Here is a 20562-nt window from a genome sequence, read left to right as displayed (position 1 = left end):
GTGTTGGCTCTTCACATCAGGTGGCCAGAGTGTTGGAGCTTCAGCATCAGTCCTACCAATGAATATTCGCAGTTGATCTCCTTTAGGATGGACTGGTTGGATCTCCTTGCAGTCCAAGGGACTCTCAAGAGTCTTCTCCAGCACCACAGTTCAAAAGTATCAATTCTTGGCCACTCAGCAAAGAAATAGGGGAAAACAACAGAATGGGAAAGACTAGAGATCTCATCAAGAAAATTAGAGATGCCAAGGGAACATTTCATGCAAAGATGGGCTCGATAAAGGACAGAAATGCTATGGACCTAAAGAAGCAGAAGGTATTAAGAAGAGGTGGCAAGAATACATGGAAGAACTGTACGAAAAAGATCTTCACGACCCAGAAATCACGATGGTGTGATCACTCATCTAGAGCCAGACATCCTGGAATGTGAAGTCAAGTGAGCCTTAGAAAGCATCACTACAAACAGAGCTAGTGGAGGTGATGGAATTCCAGTTGAGCTATTTCAAATCCTGAAAGATGATGCTGTGAAAGTGCTGCACTCAATATGTCAGCAAATTTGGAAAACTCAGCAGTGGCCACAGGACTGGAAAAGGTCAGTTTTCATTCCAATCCCAAAGAAAGGCAATGCCAAGGAATGCTCAAACTCCCGCACGATTGCACTCATCTCACACGCTAGTAAAGTAATGCTCAAAATTCTCCAAGCCAGGCTTCAGCAATATATGAACCATGAACTTCCAGATGTTCAAGCTGGTTTTAGAAAAGGCAGAGGAACCAGAGATCAAATTGCCAACGTCCGCTGGATCATGGAAAAAGCAAGAGAGTTCCAGAAAAACATCTATTTCTGCTTTCTTGACTATGCCAAAACCTTTGACTGTGTGGATCACAATAAACTGTGGAAAATTCTGAAAGAGATGGGAATACCAGACCACCTGCCTCTTGAGAAACCTATCTGCAGGTCAGGAAGCAACAGTTAGAACTGGACATGGAACAACAGACTGGTTCCAAATAGGAAAAGGAGTACGTCAAGGCTGCATATTGTCACCCTGCTTATTTCACTTTTATGCAGAGTACATCATGAGAAATGCCGGGCTGGAAGAAGCACAAGCTGGAATCAAGATTGCTGAGAGAAATATCAATAACCTCAGATATGCAGATGACACCACCCTTATGGCAGAAAGTGAAGAGAAACTAAAAAGCCTCTTGATGAAAGTGAAAGAGGAGGGTGAAAAAGTTGGCTTAAAGCTCAACATTCAGAAAACTAAGAACATGGCATCTGGTCCCATCACTTCATGGGAAATAGATGGGGAAACAGTGGAAACAGTATCAGACTTAATTTTTTTGGACTCCAAAATCACTGCAGATGGCGACTGCAGCCATGAAATTAAAAGACGCTTACTCCTTGGAAGGAAAGTTCTGGCCATTCTAGATAGCATATTCAAAAGCAGAGACATTACTTTGCCAGGTCTGTCTAGTCAAGGCTATGGTTTTTCCAGTGGTCATGTATGGATGTAAAAGTTGGACTGTGAAGAAAGCTGAGCGCCAAAGAATTGATGCTTTTGAACTGTGGTGTTGGAGAAGACTCTTGAGAGTCCATTGGACTGCAAGGAGATCCAACCAGTCCATCCTAAAGGAGATCAGTCCTGGGTGTTCACTGGAAGGACTGATGCTGAAGCTGAAACTCCAGTACTTTGGCCACCTCATGCGCAGAGTTGACTCATTGGAAAAGCCCCTGATGCTGGGAGGGATTTGGGGGCAGGGGGAATAGGGGATGACAGAGGATGAGATGGCTGGATGGCATCACCAACTCGATGGACATGAGTTTGTGTGAACTCTGGGAGTTGGTGATGGACAGGGAGGCCTGGCGTGCTGTGATTCATGGGGTTGCAAAGAGTCGGACACGACTGAACAACTGAACTGAACAGCATTCTTTATGGTCCAACTCTCACATCTGTAAATGACTACTGATTGCCCTGTGCCACAGCTTTAAACTCAGGGATTAAAGTGATTGTGGAAATAACATAGGTTGAAATAAGTAAAAGCAACGTGCCATGAGGAGCAGCTGGCTTGAGGTCAGGAGAAAGAAGTCAGGATGATGACCTTGCCTTTACTCTCCTGTGCCCTGTCTGGCTGAGTCAGCAGCCTTTAAATTGACTTTCCAGGAAGTCTTAAAAAACAGTTTTATTTACATTAGCGAAAACTTCATCAAACGGCCTATCCAACTGCAACAAAGCCTGAGAGATATGACCTTGTTCTATGTGCTCTTGGGCCCAGCTAACACGAGTCCTCTTTCTAAGGAAAAACTAGAGAATGAGCAGTAGGTATATATTGGTCTTTGTCGGTTGTGAAATATATTGTGTTGGGAGAATAGCTTTTAAGTGAAAAGAAAATGCTCCTAAATAAATTATGGGATGTTCACTTAATAAAATAAATGGTTTAGACTTCTGGTTTTATCCATACAGCATGCTCCATAATCTGTCATCAGAATATTTTAAACATCCTTTTAAATACCATTCCACCCTTTTAAGAAACTAAAGGAAATTGCCAGGGCAGAAGTAAAGAGGAAACTAGGAGCTAGAATAGTGTGAGCTGTGGCTTCAGTGAGAGAGCAGTTGAGTCGTTATTCATGGAATCCTGGGGGTTTGGATTTTAAGGCCTTCGTGGGGACAGGAAACAAGACCTTGGAAAGTTGGAACTGAAATTCCATCTCCCTAAAGCCAGAGCCTACAGCAACAGAACCGATGATGAACGAGTGATTCCCCAGACCCCTCCCCACCCTCCCGGTGCTGGGCAATGACAGGGAAGCCTGAAGATGTCTGCATGGGCTCTAAGTGGAAAAAAGGACTCTCCTGAGAATGTATAAAAATGGTCCCACACTACCTCATGGGGCTTCCCAGGTGGCTCAGTGGTAAAGAATCCGCCTGCGAATGCAGGAGATGCGGGTTCAATCCCTGGGTTGGGAAGATCCCTGTGAGAAGTGGCAACCCACACCAATATTCTTGTCTGGGAAATCCCTGAACAGAGGAACCTGGTGAGCTACAGTTCATGGGGTTGCAAAAGAGTTGGACATGACTTAGTAAATAAACAACAACACTGCCTCATATGGGTTTAGAGTTAGCACTTCTATTACCCTGGGTGGAAAAAAAAAAAAACAAACAACAACAACAAACTGATAAAGCCGGCAGAAAAAAATGCAAAACTTCTTTGAGGGAGATTCCCTAAATACAGGTCACCTGTAATTTCTACAGAGAAGGCCTCTAGGAGGATAAACTCATAAACTCAGCAAGCTGAGTGATTATATTCCTCACAGTTTAATAATAGGATCATTTGGTTGAGTCTGTCAATTAAGGATATTCAGAATGATTAAAGGCATAATGGGAAATCAGTATGAAGAATGGTAGATTATAATAAAGAACCAAATAGAACTTCTCATAATGTAAAATATGGTCTTTGAGGTTGGATAGATTAGACAGCATATAAAACATAACTGAAGAGGCAATTAGTAATCTGGAAGATAATTTTGAGGAACTACACAGAATGTAACACACTTTTAAAGAAATGGCAGAACTTCCCTGGTGGTCCAGTGATAAAGAATCCACCTGCCAGTGCAGGATAAATGGATTAGATCCCTGGTCTAGGGAGATCCCACATGCTGTGGGGCAGCTAAGCCCGTGTGCCACAGCTACTGAGCCTGTGTTCTAAGCCTGTAGCCGCCACTACTGAAGCCTGAGTACGCTAGGGTCCATGCTCTGCAGCAGGAGAAGCCATCACAATTAGAAGCCTTTGAGGTCACAACTAGAGAGTAGCCCCTACTTGTCTCAACTAGAGAAAAGCCCGCACAGTGACCAAGACCCATCACAGCCAAAAAAAAAAAAAAAAAGAGAGAGAGAGATGGCAAATACTAAGGAGTGTTTAAGGGATGTGGAAGATAGACTGAAAGGGTCTAAAATTCCTCAACTAGGAATTACAGGCTCAGAGAACCGAGAGAATGAGAAGCAGTATTCTAAGAGAGAATACCTGAACAGTTCTTAGAAGGAACACAAACATTAATCCTCAGATTCAGGAAGCATAAACAGTCCTGAGCAGGATAAATAAAAATGGTCAGATTATAGTGAAACTGAAAATCAAAAATAAAGGAAGATAGAACCAGTTTCCTAGAAAGGCGTGGCTGTTGGCCTGATTGAAGACTAATTTGTGACAATGGATAGAAGTTAGGAAACAACTAGACAGTATTTTCAAAGAGATAAGAGAAAATAACTACCATTAGATATCTTTACCTAGATAAATTATCATTTAGGAATGAGGATAAAATAAATTCATTTTTCAAAGTCTGAGATTGCTTACCAATCTCTGATCATCATTGAAGGAACTATTAAACAGTGACTATCAGGAAGAAATGAACATGAAAAAAGGGTGAAATTTAAGAAGCAACAGTAAATAAAGAAATCAGTAAAGATGAAGTAAATCTTAAATATTAACTACATATTACAAAAATAATAATTATTATCTCAAAAGCTAAACCAAACTGGATCTCAAATATTGGATAACAGTGATATACAAAACAGTAGGACTTGATTAGAGTTGAACTGTTCTGTGTGGGAAGCAAAAGTAAAATTAGATGCCTGCTGCTGCTGCTTCTAAGTCGCTTCAGTCATGTCCGACTCTGTGCAACCCCATAGACGGCAGCCCACCAGGATCCCCCGACCCTGGGATTCTCCAGGCAAGAACACAGGAGTGGGTTGCCATTTTCTTCTCCAATGTGTGAAAGTGAAAAGTGAAAGTGAAATTGCTCAGTCGTGTCCGACTCTTAGTGACCCCATGGACTGCAGCCCACCAGACTCCTCTGTCCGTGGGATTTTCCAAGCAAGAGTACTGGAGTGGGGTGCCATTGCTTCGGGTTACATGTGCTTTAATTTGCTTCCTGGGGGTCCCGGAGGCTGCTCTTTGGGCGGAGGTGCTAGGCTGGGCTCTCCTGCAGCGGGCCTCCCAAGCCAGCCCTGCAGACCCTCAGGAAGGGCCGTGCCCGCCTCCAGGCCGCCCGTGCCCGCCTCCAGGCCGCCCGTGCCCGCCTCCAGGCCGCCCGTGCCCGCCTCCAGGCCGCCCGTGCCCGCCTCCAGGCCGCCCGTGCCCGCCTCCAGGCCGCCCGTGCCCTCCAGGAGCTCCTCATAGGTGATCTTCTTGGCCAACGGCCGCAGCCCGAGCAGCTCCACCATGTCGGCCCACTCCAACACCTCCTTCTCCAGTAGCTGCCTGCCCACCTTGTCCACCTGCTCGGCGGCAGTGTGTGAGCATGTCCAGGGTGTGCGCAGGCGCGGAGCCGATGAGCCGCTTCACCTCCTTGTCTATGAGCTGGGCCATGGCCTCGCTGAATGGCCTCTCCACCAGCGCCTCGCCTGGCCATGGGAAATCGAAGGACACCTGGGCCAGCTTCTCGCTCATCCTGAGCTGCACAATCTGGGCATAGGTGCACTGGGTGACCTTCCTCAGGTCGTCCTGGCCCCCCATGGTGACCCGCCCAAAGAACAGCTGCTCAGCCACGTGGCTGCCCAGCATGGCGCACATGCAATCAAAGAGCTGCTCCCATGTGTACAGATACTGCTCCCTGGGCAGGCATTTGGGCATAGCCGAGCCCCTTGCCCTGGGGGACGATAGACACCTTGAGCAGGGGGTCTGCGTGTTCCAGGAACCAGCCCACCATGGCATGGCCAGGCTCCTGGTAGGCCACCATCATCTTCTCGCTGGGCTGCAGGACCTGTGTCTTCTTCTCAAGGCCTCCAGTGACCTCTGGATGGCCTGCTTGAAGTGCTTCTCCCCGACAGAGGGGTTTAGGTGGCGGGCGGCGATTAGGGTGGCTTCATTGCAAACATTAGAAATATCAGCACCTGTGAAGCCTGGAGTGAGGGCCACAAGCTTCTTCGCCAGGGCATCCTTGCTGAGGCTCTCGTCCAACTTGAGTGGATGCAGGTGGACCCTGAAGATAGACAACCTGCCTTTGATTTCCAGGAGGCCAATGTAAATCTGACGGTCGAAGCAGCCTGGCCACATCAGGGCTGGGTCAAGGACGTCTGGGCGGTTGGTGCCGGCCAGCGCAATGACGTTCATGGTAGAGTTGAATCCATCCATCTCCATGAGCAGCGAGTTCAGGGTGTTCTGCTCACTCTGGCCTCTGAAGCGCCCACGGCCATGGTTCAGGCCAGTTGCATCAATCTCGAAAATTAGATGCCTACCCCATTGCAATAATAACCCAGGTGGATTACAGCCTTAAAGGTGATAAGTAAAACTTCAAGATATTTAGAGAAAAATATATGAAAATGAAATTTTGACCCTAGGAGGAGGAGGATTTTCAAAATAAGGCAAAGAACACAATTTCGGATGGAAAACACTGCCTCAATTCACTTCAATAAAACAAAAATATCTATGAAAATACAAAGAAGTCTTGGAATGGAAGAAGATACTTAAGATACATAGCACTCCCATGAAGTAAGTATCCAGAATATATAGTGATGATCTACAGATTAATAAGAAAAACAACAACACAATAGAAAAATGGGCAAAAAGTCCGAATAGGCTATTCAGGAGTAAGATATTCAAAAGACCTATAAATACATGAAAAGATGCTTAATATCACTAACAATAGGGAAATACAACTATAGTGAAACACCCTACCGATTAGGTGTAGGGATGGTGGATTTGAATCTGTAAGGTCTATTTCACCTATATAGTTTTTTAATCTCAAAATCATTTTACTCTTTCTAATATTAGAAAGTTAGAACTGAACATGGAACAATGCACTGGTTCCAAACTGGGAAAGGAGTACGTCAAGGCTGTATACTGTCACCCTGCTTGTTTAACTTATATGCAGAGTGCATCATGCGACATGCCAGGCTGGATGAAACACAAGCTGGAATCAAGATTGCCAGGAGAAATGTCAATAACCTCAGATATGCAGATGACACCACCCTTATGGCAGAAAGCAAAGAAGAACTAAAGAGCTTCTTGATGAAAGTAAGAGAGGAAAGTGAAAAAGTTGGCTTAAAACTCCACATTCAGAGAACTAAGATCATGGCAACTGGTCCTATCACTTCATAGCAAATAGATGGGGAAAAAATGGAAAAATTAAGAGACTTTTATTTTCTTGGACTCCAAGATCACTGCAGATGGTGATTGCACTCATGAAATTAAAAGACGCTTACTCCTTGGAAGAAAAGGTATGACAAACCTAGACAGCATATTCAAAAGTAGAGACATTACTTTCCCAGCAAATGTCTGTCTATCCAAAGCTATGGTTTTTCCAATAGTCATGTACGGATGTGAGAGTTGTACTATAAAGAAAGCTGAGAGCTGAAGAATTGATGCTTTTGAACTGTGGTGTTGAGAGAAGACTCTTGAGAGTCCCTTGGACTGCAAGGAGATCCAACCAGTCAATCCTAAAGGAAATCAGCTCTGAATATTCATTGGAAGGACTGATGCTGAAGCTGAAACTCCAATATGTTGGCCACCTGATATGAGGAACTGACTCATTTGAAAAGACCCTGATGCTGGAAAAGATTGAAGGCAGGAGGAGAAGGGGACAGTAGAGGATGAGATAGTTGGATGGCATCACCGACTCGATGGATGTGAGTTTGAGCAGGCTCCGGGAGTTGGTGATGGACAGGAAAGCCTGGTGTGCTGCAGTCCATGGGTCATAAAGAGTCGGACATGACTGAGCAACTGAACTGAACTGAATACTTTATTGGGTTATTAGTAGTAGCTTTAATTTTGTTCCTATCTCTTAATCCTCTCCAAACTTAATTTTTAAATCTGTTTTATAAATGAAGGCAGTAGTTTTATAAACTTTGTCCCAGATAATGCCTTCAGCTTTCCTTTCTATTAAATTCAGGTAACATTTAAGTTCTTCCAAAAAATTTAATGCCAGTGTAATGGGAATAAACTACCCAAACTACATCATTTTAAAACTTGTTTATCCTTTTCTGTAATAATTTCAACAGTCAGAAACAAAAGCCACATGGTAACTTGAACAGTTAAGGCTCAGTATAAAGAAATATTAACCATTTACAGGGGATTAACTACTAAGAAGGAATCAGGATTATAAAGAATACCCTTGGGCTAAGAGAGGGTACCCAAGGAAGGAACAAAGTTGAAAGGACAGCAGCAGTGGCATCCCTCAGTTGGGAATCAGGCCTCGTTGGAAGGTATGTTCACTGCTAGAGTTTATCCAAGTTGCTGGGCCAAGGCTGGCATAGAAAGAACCACAAGCGGGGACCAGCAGTCTGCAAGCCTCCTGCTGGGGTACCACTGGGCCAGTGTTGGCAGACTGGAATCCTGGACGGGAAATGCCTGACCCCACTCCCCCCACCCCCAGCTGGGAAGCATACAGGCCAAGGCTAGTTAGGCCGAGAATCTTAAGTTGTGACTAGCAAGCAGCGATCCGCCACCCTCACCCCCACTGGGGTACAGGTAGGTTGAGGAGTCTGAGACTGATTTTATTTAATGTTTTTTGTTTGGTTGTTTATAAATTATCCAAAAGAGAGGGAACATAGTTAAATCTCCAAATATTCAAGTTCTTCCAGAGAGTAAATTTCCAACTTGATTGGAATGGCCTATAAAAGAACATTTTTAAGGACTATATATGTGAGTAAAGGACAAGGCAGGTGGGTTGCTCTGTGGTTGGTGTTCTGGACTAAATGGTCTGTGAAGTGAAGTGAAGTGATGTCGCTCAGTCGTGCCTGACGTTGCGACCCAGTGGACTGTAGTTTACAAGGTTCCTCTGTCCATGGAATTTTCCAGGCAAGAGTACTGGAGTGGGTTGCCATTTCCTTCTCCAGGGGATCTTCCCAACGCAGGGATCGAACCCAGGTCTCCTGCATTGCGGGCAGACGCTTTACTGTCTGAGCCACCAGGGAAGCCCAATGGTCTGTATCTCCCCAAAATTCATATGCTGAAGCCCTAACCCCTCGATTAGGGCTGTATTAGAAAGTGAGACCTCCAAGGGAGTAATTAAGGTTAAATGAGGTCAGGAGAGTGGGCTCCCGATCTGATAGGATTAGTGTAAGCAGAGGCACCAGAGAGCTTGCCCTCTCTCTGTGTGCCCACACCCTGCAGAAGGGCCATGTGGGGACATAGAAGGAACGTGGCAGTCTGCAGGCCAGAGAGAGAGATCATACCACGTCAGTCCTGGCACCTTGATCTTGGACTTCTAGCTTCCAGAACTGTGACAAAGTAAATTCTGTCAGTAAGCCCTCCAGTCTCTGCTATTTTGTTATAGCTGCAGGTAAATTCAAGGTGACTTATTTAAGGAAAAATAGCCGACTATTAATGGTATGGTGTGTTTGATTCTTTCAGTTGTAATCTAGAAAAACTGTTTGGAGTGATTGTGTAATCAGGCCCCAAAGACGATGGCTGTCTGCATAGCCAGAGGTTTTGTCATTGAGGGTCAGCGTCACTCTCAAGAAATCAGTAGAATATGTGGTGTTGCATATGCAATATGCTCATATTGCATAACCTAGGTGTTTGGAGCTGCGTCAGGATGATTGAGAGAAAGGTCGTAGCGCATGAAGCAGATGGGAGCCACAAGGAAATGTCAGGCAATTGGAATTGTTTGGTCACCATGGACGTATTTAGAGAGCTCCCAACTTAGAGTGACAGGGAAGTACTGAGCTGGCAAATATATGCGTGGATCTGAGGTGTCAAAGACTATTTCTGGACCCTGCTGATTAACACATAGGATACTCTTCATAAACTGATTTTATTAACCAGAGGAGATGGAAGTGTTCTCATTTAATTTTCATGTAATGTTTACACTTTGTGGTTAACGTTCGCTGTTTAGTTGCTCAGTCGTGTCTGATTCTTTGCTACCCCATGGACTGTAGCCCGCCAAGCTCCTGTGTCCTTGAGATTCTACAACCAAGAATACTGGAGTGGGTTGCCATTTCCTTTTCCAGGGAATCTCCCAAATCCAGGGATCGAACCTGGGTCTCCTGCATTGCAGGCAGATTCTTTACCAGCTGAGCCACTGGGGAAACCAGAAGAGTTAGTCTTAATTTGTCCATTTTACAGTAAAAATGCTAAAGTTTAGAAATGTCTTTTTCCCAAATTTACCTAATTAGGAAGTATTGAAACTGGCATTTGAACATAGGCCTGGAGGATTGTAAAATCGGTGTGCTTGTATTTCAGTGTACCAAGTTGTGTAATATGGAAGAACACTCAGTTGGGTGTCCTGAAACCTGAGTTTTGGTCTCAGATTCATTTGCTGCCTGAGTGGCCCTGATTAAGTCCTGTCTAGATGCTGGACTAAACTAACTCTTTTGTAAAGTGGAGCTAATATATGTTCCATTTGCTTTTTAAGAAATAATACACCATTCCACAATTTTTTCTGTCTATACACATATGTCTGTGTATGCATGTGTATATGTGTATGTATTTATATGTGATATATAAATGATTCATGTTTAAGAATGAGCTTTTTTTGATTTTATCTTTTTATTTTTTACCCATTCTTCTGTAATTTGCTTTTTCTCACTCTGCTATGTGTCTTATGGTTCTTACCATAAAACCACTTCTAGATCTACCTAATCAAATCCTTTTTAAATGACCACAGACCACTCCAGTGATGTGCCATAATTTATTTAACCATTGCTCTACTGATGGGAATTTTGATTGTTTCTATTTTTCCACTGTTAACTGTGCTACGGTGAATATCCAGGGTTCTTTGTAGATGCAAATGTTAAGTTGCTGGGTCCATAGCTATTATATTTTGATGAAACTATCAATTTGTTCTTCAAAATGGTTATACTAAGGTATACTTTTGCCAGAATTAAGTAACTGGCGTCCAGTATCCCCTTTCACTTTGCCAAATTTGTTTTCCCAATTTGAGTATGAAAAATGATTTACCATGCTTGTTATAATTTCTACTTCTGTGATTGTTAGTGAAGTGGAGAACTTTTTGTTTATTTATAGTTTCCTGGGGATTGCCCATTAATATCCTTTGCCAACTTTTATTTTTTATTGACTGATTTTTAGAATATGCCAAAATATTAAATCCTGTTTCTGCTTTATAGGTCACAAATGCTTTTCTGCCCTCAGTGCTATTAAAAATGTATTTTACAGGCCTGTAAGCTAAACACATATCATTTCCCTTTTAGCAAAAATGTGACCATACTGTACATATTGTTCTTGCCTTTTAATCTGATATTATATTGAGATATCAATATATTATAGGTCTCTTCTTATATTTGGATGCTCTTCCAAACTATGGATATGTCATAATTCAAGTTTAATGTTTATTCCATTTTCAGTTTTTTAAAAAAAATCAGACTTGATAAAGGTTTGTCTGTTTTATTATATCTTTTCAAATGCCACTTTTTTGTGTTTAATGTTTTATTGGGGGAGTTTATTTCTGCTTTTATCTTTATTGTCTATTCCCTTCTATTTTCATCAAATTTATCTTCTTTTTTAACTTCTTGAGTTCGTATCCTCTTTTTTAGTTTCTATATAAATAAATACTTTGGAAAAGGAAATGGCAACCCACTCCAGTACTCTTGCCTGGAAAACCCCATGGGCAGAGGAGCCTGGTGGGCTGCAGTCCATGGGGTTGTGAAGAGTCAGACACGACTGAGCGACTTCACTTTCACTTTTCACTTTCATGCATTGGAGAAGGAAATGGCAACCCACTCCAGTGTTCTTGCCTGGAGAATCCCAGGGATGGGGGATCCTGGTGGGCTGCCATCTATGGGGTCACACAGAGTTGGACACGACTGAAGCGACTTAGCAAATAAATACTTAGTTCATTAATTTTAAATTCTGAATTGTTCTTATAGTAAATACATAGATGAATTTTTTTATGTCAGTAATGACATTGACCAAATTATACAGGGGGCTCTTTGTAAATTCCTAAGTGTCATTTATTTACAAAAAGCTTATAATCTCAGTTTTTATTTCTTTTTTAATACAATCATTGTTTATTTAATAGTGTATCTTAAATTTTCTGAAGTGGCCTTTTTTCTTTTAGTCTTTTTAGCATTTTCCCATATGCATCAGGGAATAAGCTTTGAAAGAATTTGTTTTTTAAAATGGAACATATCTAACTTTTAAATAGATAGTAATGCTGAAATGCATATTAGCTGTGTATGTACTAGCAGCTTAAAGAAAAAACTACCAATATATGTACCTTCTTTTGTCATGATCCTCTCTTCCCCAAAGAGATAACCATTTTATCATTCCCATAAGTTTTCATAGTTTTATTGCAAATGGATGTATCTCTGAATAGTATACACTTTCTCATTGGAAAAGACCCTGATGCTGGGAGGGATTGGGGGCAGGAGGAAAAGGGGATGACAGAGGATGAGATGGCTGGATGGCATCACTGACTCGATGGACGTGAGTCTGAGTGAACTCCGGGAGATGGTGATGGACAGGGAGGCCTGGCGTGCTGCGATTCATGGGGTCGCAAAGAGTCGGACACGACTAAGCGACTGAACTGAACTGAACTTATTTTGCAACTAAAATATTTTATATAAACAGTACCTACCTTTTTATAATTTGTCTTTTAAGTTAATGTTTAAGACATTTATCCATCTAGACACATGTACTTCTAGTTTATTTTCATTCCTGTAAAATCCTCTACTATATGAATATTTCATTAAACCTGTATAACTTTCACAGTTTTATCTTATTGATGTTTTCATGATAAAGTTTTTACATTCTTGGTTTACTGAAATCAAAGTTAATAAGCACCTTCTTTGTTTAGTTACCCAGATCCTTTTTCTTGTTTCTCCACTTGACCTATCCATTTCTAGTAAAGAAGTATTGACATCTCAGCCATGATTGTGAGTTGATCAAATTGCATTCTTTTAACAGTTTTTTCACCATATAATTTTAAGCTGCTTTGTTCATGTGTGTAGTACCTTCTTGGTGAATCTTTCTTTGTCCCATTTAACACTTTTCGTTCTTAATTCTGTGTATTTTCAAACACTCTTGGTATTGTTTTATTCTGTAAGGAACATTTAATAGTTTTTTTAAAAACCACAATATGAGAGTTGCTCACTTTAATGGAGGAGTTTGACCCAATCTTGCTTATTATAATTGTGGACATGTTTGTGTGCGTTTTTACTGTATTATGTGTATGTGTTACTATCTCTTTCCCTTTATCACCTGGCGTTAGACTGGTCTTTTCTTCCTTTATCATTTCTCTTCCTCTAGTGCTTTGAGAATTATACATCCTATTTCCAGTCTCCAAGTGATTATATATCACTTTAACAAACTGTATATATTTTAATATATACATCTCAAACATGATATAAATTGGTATAAGAAAATTTACCAGTCCAAAAAAAGACAAATTACCATTCCAAAAAAAGACACGTCGTTGAACATGTTTTCCTGTATCACCTTCCCCACTCCTGCTCAGTTCAGTCGCTCAGTTGTGTCTGACTCTTTGTGACCCCATGAGTTGCAGCACACCTGTCCATCACCAACTCCCGGAGTTTACCCAAACTCATGTCCGAGGGATGGGGGAGCCTGGTGGGCTGCCGTCTATGGGGTTGCACAGAGTTGGACATGACTGAAGCGACTTAGCAGCAGCAGCAGCAAGTCCATTGAGTCAGTGATGCCATCTAGCCATCTCATCCTCTATCGTCCCCTTCTCCCCCTGCCCCCAATCCCTCCCAGCATGAGGGTCTTTTCCAGTGAGTCAGCTCTTTGCATGAGGTGGCCAGAGTATTGGAGTTTCAGCTTCAGCATCAGTCCTTCCAATGAACAACCAGGACTGATCTCCTTTAGGATGGTCTGGTTGGATCTCCTTGCAGTCCAAGGGACTCTCAAGAGTCTTCTCCAACACCACAGTTCAAAAGCATCAATTCTTCAGTTTTCTTCACAGTCCAGCTCTCATATCCATACGTGACCACTGGAAAAACCATAGCCTTGACTAGACATACATTTGTTGGCAAAGTAATGTCTCTGCTTTTCAATATGCTGTCTAGGCTGGCCATAACTTTCCTTCCAAGGAGTAAAGAGTCTTTTAATTTTGTGGCTGCAATCACCATCTGCAGTGATTTTGGAGCCCCCAAAAATAAAGTCTGACACTGTTTCCACTGTTTCCCCATCTATTTGCTATGAAGTGATGGGACCAGGTGCCATGATCTTAGTTTTCTGAATGTTGAGCTTTAAGCCAACTTTTTCACTCTCCTCTTTCACTTTCATCAAGAGGCTTTTTAGTTCCTCTTTACTTTCTGCCATAAGGGTGGTGTCATCTGCATATCTGAGGTTATTGATATTTCTCCCAGCAGTCTTGATTCCAGCTTGTGCTTCATCCAGCCCAGCATTTCTCATGATGTACTCTGCATAAAAGTGAAATAAGCAGGGTGACAATATGCAGCCTTGACGTACTCCTTTTCCTATTTGGAACCAGTCTGTTGTTCCATGTCCAGTTCTAACTATTGCTTCCTGACCTGCAGATAGGTTTGTCAAGAGGCAGGTCAGGTGGTCTGGTATTCCCATCTCTCTCAGAATTTTCCACAGTTTATTGTGGTCCACACAGTCAAAGGCTTTGGCATAGTCAATAAAGCAGAAATAGATGTTTTTCTGGAACTCTCTTGCTTTTTCCATGATCCAGCGGATGTTGGCAATTTGATCTCTGGTTCCTCTGCCTTTTCTAAAACCAGCTTAAACATCTGGAAGTTCACAGTTCACGTATTGCTGAAGCCTGGCTTGGAGAATTCTGAGCATTACTTTACTAGAATGTGAGATGAGTACAATTGTGCAGTAGTTTGAGCATTCTTTGGCATTGCCTTTCTTTGGGATTGGAGTGAAAACTGACCTTTTCCAGTCCTGTGGCCACTGCTGAGTTTTCCAAATTTGCTGACATATTGAGTGCAGCACTTTCACAGCATCATCTTTCAGGATTTGAAATAGCTCAACTGGAATTCCTTCACCTCCACTAGCTTTGTTTATAGTGATGCTTTCTAAGGCCCACTTGACTTCACATTCCAGGATGTCTGGCTCTAGATGAGTGATCACACCATCGTGATTATCTGGGTCGTGAAGATCTTTTTTGTACAGTTTTTCTGTGTATTCTTGCCACCTCTTCTTAATATCTTCTGCTTCTGTTAGGTCCATACCATTTCTGTCCTTTATCGAGCCCATCTTTGCATGAAATGTTCCCTTGGCATCTCTAATTTTCTTGATGAGATCTCTAGTCTTTCCCATTCTGTTGTTTTCCTCTTTCCTTGCATTGATCGCTGAGGAAGGAAAAGAGTTATCAACTTTGTTTTTTAATAGTATGTTTTAATTTTTAAGGGAATCCTTATTTAACAATTACAGTAAGTTTTAAAAACATATTCAGTCATTCTTTTATTCAGCAAATATTTGAGAGCTTGCTCCAAGCCAGAAACTCTTCTAGGCACTGGGGAAGCAAAAGTGTACCAGTCAGACAAAAATTCCTGGCTTCATGGAATTTTTATTATCACAGAAGGCTGGAGATGGAAATTTTGGATTTGTCAGTATATTTATAATCTGTAAAGGCTAGATGAGATGATTAACGAAGTAAGTATAGATTCAAAAAAAGAGAGGAAGTCCAAGGACTGGCCTAGGGCAGTATCAACAAAAGTACCACAAAGGAACTGCCTGGGTAATAGAAGGGAAATGAGGAATGGGTGGACTTGGACAGGAAAAATTGTTGCAAGGAAAAGAGAGTTATCAACTGGGTCAGATGCTGTAAGATGAATTGACTGAGAATTGACCTCTGGATTTAGCAACATGGAGGTCATCAGTGACCTTACAAGCAGTATTAGTGGAGTGGTGAAGGGGAGGACTTGCTGAGAGGAAACCCGCTGTGACAAGCGGATGGAGAGGTGGGCCGGAAAGCTTCCAAGATGGGAGAAATGTGTGTGCACTGAAGGGAAGCACTCAGTGGGCATGGAAGAGGCAAAAACAGTGAGGTAGGAAAGGCAGGGGAGGTCACTGCTGGAGCAAGGCCCTGGAATAACAGGAAGAGGCTAGATGTATGTATCAACCGTGATTACTAACACCTCAGAGATATGTTCACCTACCGTCCTATCAAATAATGAGATGATATATGTGAAGGTGCTTTGTAAACTTATAAAAGAATCCTGTAATGTAAGCTAATGTAACAGTGCAAGTGGAGACTTTAAGTGGTCAGTTACTTTTTTTTCCCAATGTGATGTCAGCCAGGGAAGTGCTTCTTGACTGATCTTCAGTTGTGTATATTTCCAAGTGGACACATTTACCAAGCATCAAAAGATTTCTCTTAGAGGACTTTGGGATTTTCCCACACTGAGAACTTGATGTTTAACCTTTCGACCACCCAACAAGCAAAGAAAATGTTACCCCTTTTATCTTCTTAGAAGCTTTTAAATCAGCCTGAAGCCATTTGAGAAAGCCAAATGTAATACTTCCATGAATGTCTTTTTAGCTAGAATAAAAATAGATGTGAATAGAATCTCATGCACATCTCATAAGATTCTTGCCTAGAAAATAGAAAATAAAGATCTAAATTCAAATGATATTTGCTTTTTAATGTTTTATAAAAATGTTGGTACAGTTGCCTATGAGGTAGGGCCTCATAGCAAATGATCACCATCCTACATGAAGTCAAATGCATGTTTTAATCGTTCTTTACTTTAAAAAAAATAGTACTGATTTGATTTTATAAAACATTTAAAAAACAAACTACTAAGCATGAGTAATTGACATAATTTTACTCAGTACAAATGGTTTTTATTTTTCCTTCTTCCATCCTTTGTTCTCAGGTCTCCGATTCTCAGCTGCTAAAAGGTAATGCATTTTATGGTGTTTAGATAATTGATATAATTGTTTCAAGTTACCTTTTTAGGTTATTATCAGCTTGTAAGCATCAGTTTCTCTAATTGTTAAGTAGTGAATCCTTTATCTGGCGTTTAATCTTGCCTCCTTGGGAAAACCAGACCTTACTACAGAGTAAATTTTCGAATTGCTGACCTGAAGTAACATGAGCCTGTGCCTTGGCAGTGAACCTTTGCTTTCTGTTATTCACAGGAAGGATAATGATGTGGCCTGAAGGCCCTCATTTCAGTACCTTAAGAAGTAACATCCAAGTACTAGTTGCAAAGGTCTGAGCTTGGAAATTCCAGAGAAAATAATTACATTGACACAGTATTTTTTAATTTCTTTTGGGAAGATGAGGTAATTAAAAATGTAACTTTTATCATTTCTATTGTTTTCTTAAACCACTTGTCTTACTTAAGTTGGCATAATTTAGAGGATCCACAGTTACCTGAAAATGATCATTACTTATTTTTATTACTAAATTATAACTGTTATTTTACAGGTATGTTTGAAAATTTTATTTCCATATATATATATATACATGTATATGTCCTATTTTTGTAAGTAACAAGACTGAGATTATAGAACTCGAATGTAGAATGTTTTACAACTTCTTAGTAAATAGCATTTTTTTTAAGAGCTAGAAAGAAGATTCCCTAAACATTTTCAGCAAACTTGAAAAGAACGTTATACAAATCCCATGAAATAATTTCCTAAAACATATAAAATGCAATTTCTCAGCAGCTGTAAAATGAAAAGGCAATTTTGAAAAAAATTTTGTTTTTTATACAGTTTTTAAAGGTTACACTCCATTTACTATTATAGCAAAATATTGGCTGTATTCCCTGTGTTGTGTTGCATTGTGCATCCTTATAACCTATCTTACATCCAAGAGTTTGTATCTCACACTCCTCCACCCCTATTCTGTGCCTCCCTTCCCTCTCCCCACTGGTAACCACTAGTTGTATCTCTATCTGTGAGTCTGCTGCTTTTTTGTTATAGTCAAGTCATCCTAAATTGCACCAAAACTCAGTGTACTCCCAAAGTATCAATGGAATTTTAAAAACAGAACCTGATAGATTAATTTCAAATCTCACGTAGAAGAAAAAATTGCATATCAGTCAGCAAAAATATTTTTAAAAGATTGACAGTCATATGGAGTCTCGCTTTACCTAAAGTCAAAAACATGATCAAAAGCTATAGCAATTAAAGCATTATGGTATTTGAGTATGAAGAGACAAATCAGTCAGTGGAAGTAAACAAAAAGTATAAAAACCGACCCAAGTATTGATTTTCTGTTTTGCTCTCTATCCCATCAGATCCTCCAGCCAGATGAGCCCAGTCCTACCAGCTAATGATAACTAGAATGCTCTAGGATCAGGCTGGTTGGCTGTGATCGCATGAGAAAATTGTTTTTTGCTTACTACCAATCTGTGCTTCATTTGAGCACTGCCAACTTCATGGCAAAAAGATGGGGAAAAAGTGAAAACAGTGACAGATTTTATATTCTTGGGCTCCAAAATCACTGCAGATGTTGACTGCAGGCATGAAATTAAAAGACATTTGCTCTTTGGAAGAAAAGCTATGACAAACCTAGACAGAGTAATTAAAAGCAGAGACATCAGTTTGCCAACAAAGGTCCGTCTAGTCAAAGCTATGGTTTTTCCAGTAGTCATATATGGATGAGAGAGTTGGACCATAAGGAAGGCTGAATGACAAATAATTGTTGCATTCAATTTGTGGTGCTGGAGAAGACTCTTGAGAGTCCCTTGGACTGCAAGGAGATCCAACCAGTCAATCCTAAAGGAAATCAACCCTGAATATTCATTGGAAGGACTGAAGCTGAAACTCCAATACTTTGGCCACCTGATGCCAAGAACTGACTCATTGGAAAAGATCCTGATGCTGGGAAAGATTGAGGGCAGGAGAAGAAGGGGGTGACAGAGGATGAGATGGTTGGATGGCATCACCGACTCAATGGACATGAGTTTGGAGCAAGCTTCAAGAGATGGTGAAGGACAGGGAACCCTGTCGTGCTGCAGTCCATGGGGTGGCAAAGAGTTGGACACAACTTAGTGACTGAACAACAACAATGTGTATTATTGCAACATGTGATTTATCACACTAAATTGAGCAGATGCAATGGAGGAACCTACAGAACTGCAGTAGCTGAAGGCCCTTTTAAGCACTCAGGCTCTGGTTATCTTTTTTATATGTAAATCATATTCTTCCCCTTTAGGATCTATATATGTATACCAAATATATGTCTGTGTGTGTATATATATATATCCCTTTTAGGGATAGAAATATATATTTATAAATATATGTATTTGTCTGGGGCACAGACTGTTACCAAACTCCTCCCCACACCTTCTTTTAAGGTGATAAATAGAGCAGTAGGCACCTAGTGCCATTATCAAAAATGACGGGTACTTCTGCTAAGGCAACAAGAGGTAGAACTCATACATACAGTGATGTTTTAATGAAAACCTTTAAGTCAGATTTCTTCTGGAACTGTTTCTTGTGTTCAAAGAATACAAATTATTCCACAGTTCCACGTGTTGTTGTTTTTTTCTTTCTTCCTCTCAACATAGGATAGAATAGAGGTGAAAGCCACAGGCCATGACTAAAATTTTAGGGAAGTAGTGATTGCTTAAACAAAGGTAGTAGCAGTGGGTGGATGTGAGAAATTAGAGGGAGAACAACAGGCTTTGTTAATTGATTGTTGGTAAAAGTTAAGGAAAAGGAGGATTTGTCAGCATTAGTTCATAGGTAGATCAGATTACCAGCTACAGCAGGCAGGCAGGCTTGGTGTGCTGGGACTAGGCCTAAGGAGGGATAGTTTTGATGAGAAAGCAACAGGCACCTCATGGGCAGTAGTGGCAGCACCAGGTAAGGGCAGAGTCACACATAAAGTGCATATTAAGTCACAGGAAATAGGCAAAAATTGTGGTTCTGGGTGTTAGATTGAAGCATGACTTCAGATTATGAATGCCCCACATCGAGTGGTCCTCCAGGAAATTCACTGGAGATGAGTCATGGTTGATGGAGGCCACCTCGACCCAAGGAAATGGCTTAGCAAGAAGAAAACAGGAGAGTAAACTATGGTCACAGACAAGATTGGCTCCCCTGCCCAGAGAGGAAGAAAAAGCCCCTGAGATATATATGTAGAAGGGGACTTAAGATGGTAGATGGATCCCTGAGGAGTATTCAGGGCAATTATTGCTCATTATTGACACTGAGTGATTGAGTGACTCCTTACCTATGTGCGCTTAGTCGCTCAGTCGTGTCCTACTCTTGCGACCCCATAGACTGTAGCTTGCCAGGCTTCTCTGTCCGTGGGATCTCCAGGCAAGAATACCAGAGTGGGTTGCCATTTCCTTCTCCAGGGGATCTTCCCAACCCAGGGATTGAACCCAGGTCTCCTGCATTGCTGTCAGACTCTTTACCGACTGAGCTATGAGGGAAGCCCTCCTTACCCATGGTAGAGCCCAAATAACTTCCCAATACAAGGATTATCTGACTTTGCTATTAATATACTGCTGAGCTAGCTTATTTCTGTTACCAGGTTGCTTTGTCTTTCTAAAGCACCATTTTCTTTTTTTTTTTTAATTTTTATTTTTACTTTATTTTGCTTTATAGTACTGTATTGGTTTTGCCATACATTGACATGAATCAGCCACGGGTATACATGAGTTCCCAATCCTGAACCCCCCTCCCACCTCCCACTCCATATCATCCCTCTGGAT

General features: G+C 41.4%; 1 protein-coding gene and 1 pseudogene across 2 annotated transcripts in view; one reads left to right on the top strand and one right to left on the bottom strand.

The window, feature by feature from the left end:
• Nucleotides 1–20562, top strand: part of MICU3 (mitochondrial calcium uptake family member 3) — an 85455-nt gene that overhangs the window by 7879 nt on the left and 57014 nt on the right. The gene's annotated exons all lie outside the window — the stretch shown is intronic.
• On the bottom strand, nt 4894–6737 carry LOC138430784 (mitochondrial inner membrane m-AAA protease component AFG3L1 pseudogene; annotated as a pseudogene).

This window comes from Ovis canadensis, chromosome 26 (genome assembly GCF_042477335.2).
Source record: "Ovis canadensis isolate MfBH-ARS-UI-01 breed Bighorn chromosome 26, ARS-UI_OviCan_v2, whole genome shotgun sequence".
Lineage (NCBI taxonomy): Eukaryota > Metazoa > Chordata > Mammalia > Artiodactyla > Bovidae > Ovis > Ovis canadensis.
This window is presented reverse-complemented; position numbering and strand designations above follow the sequence as displayed.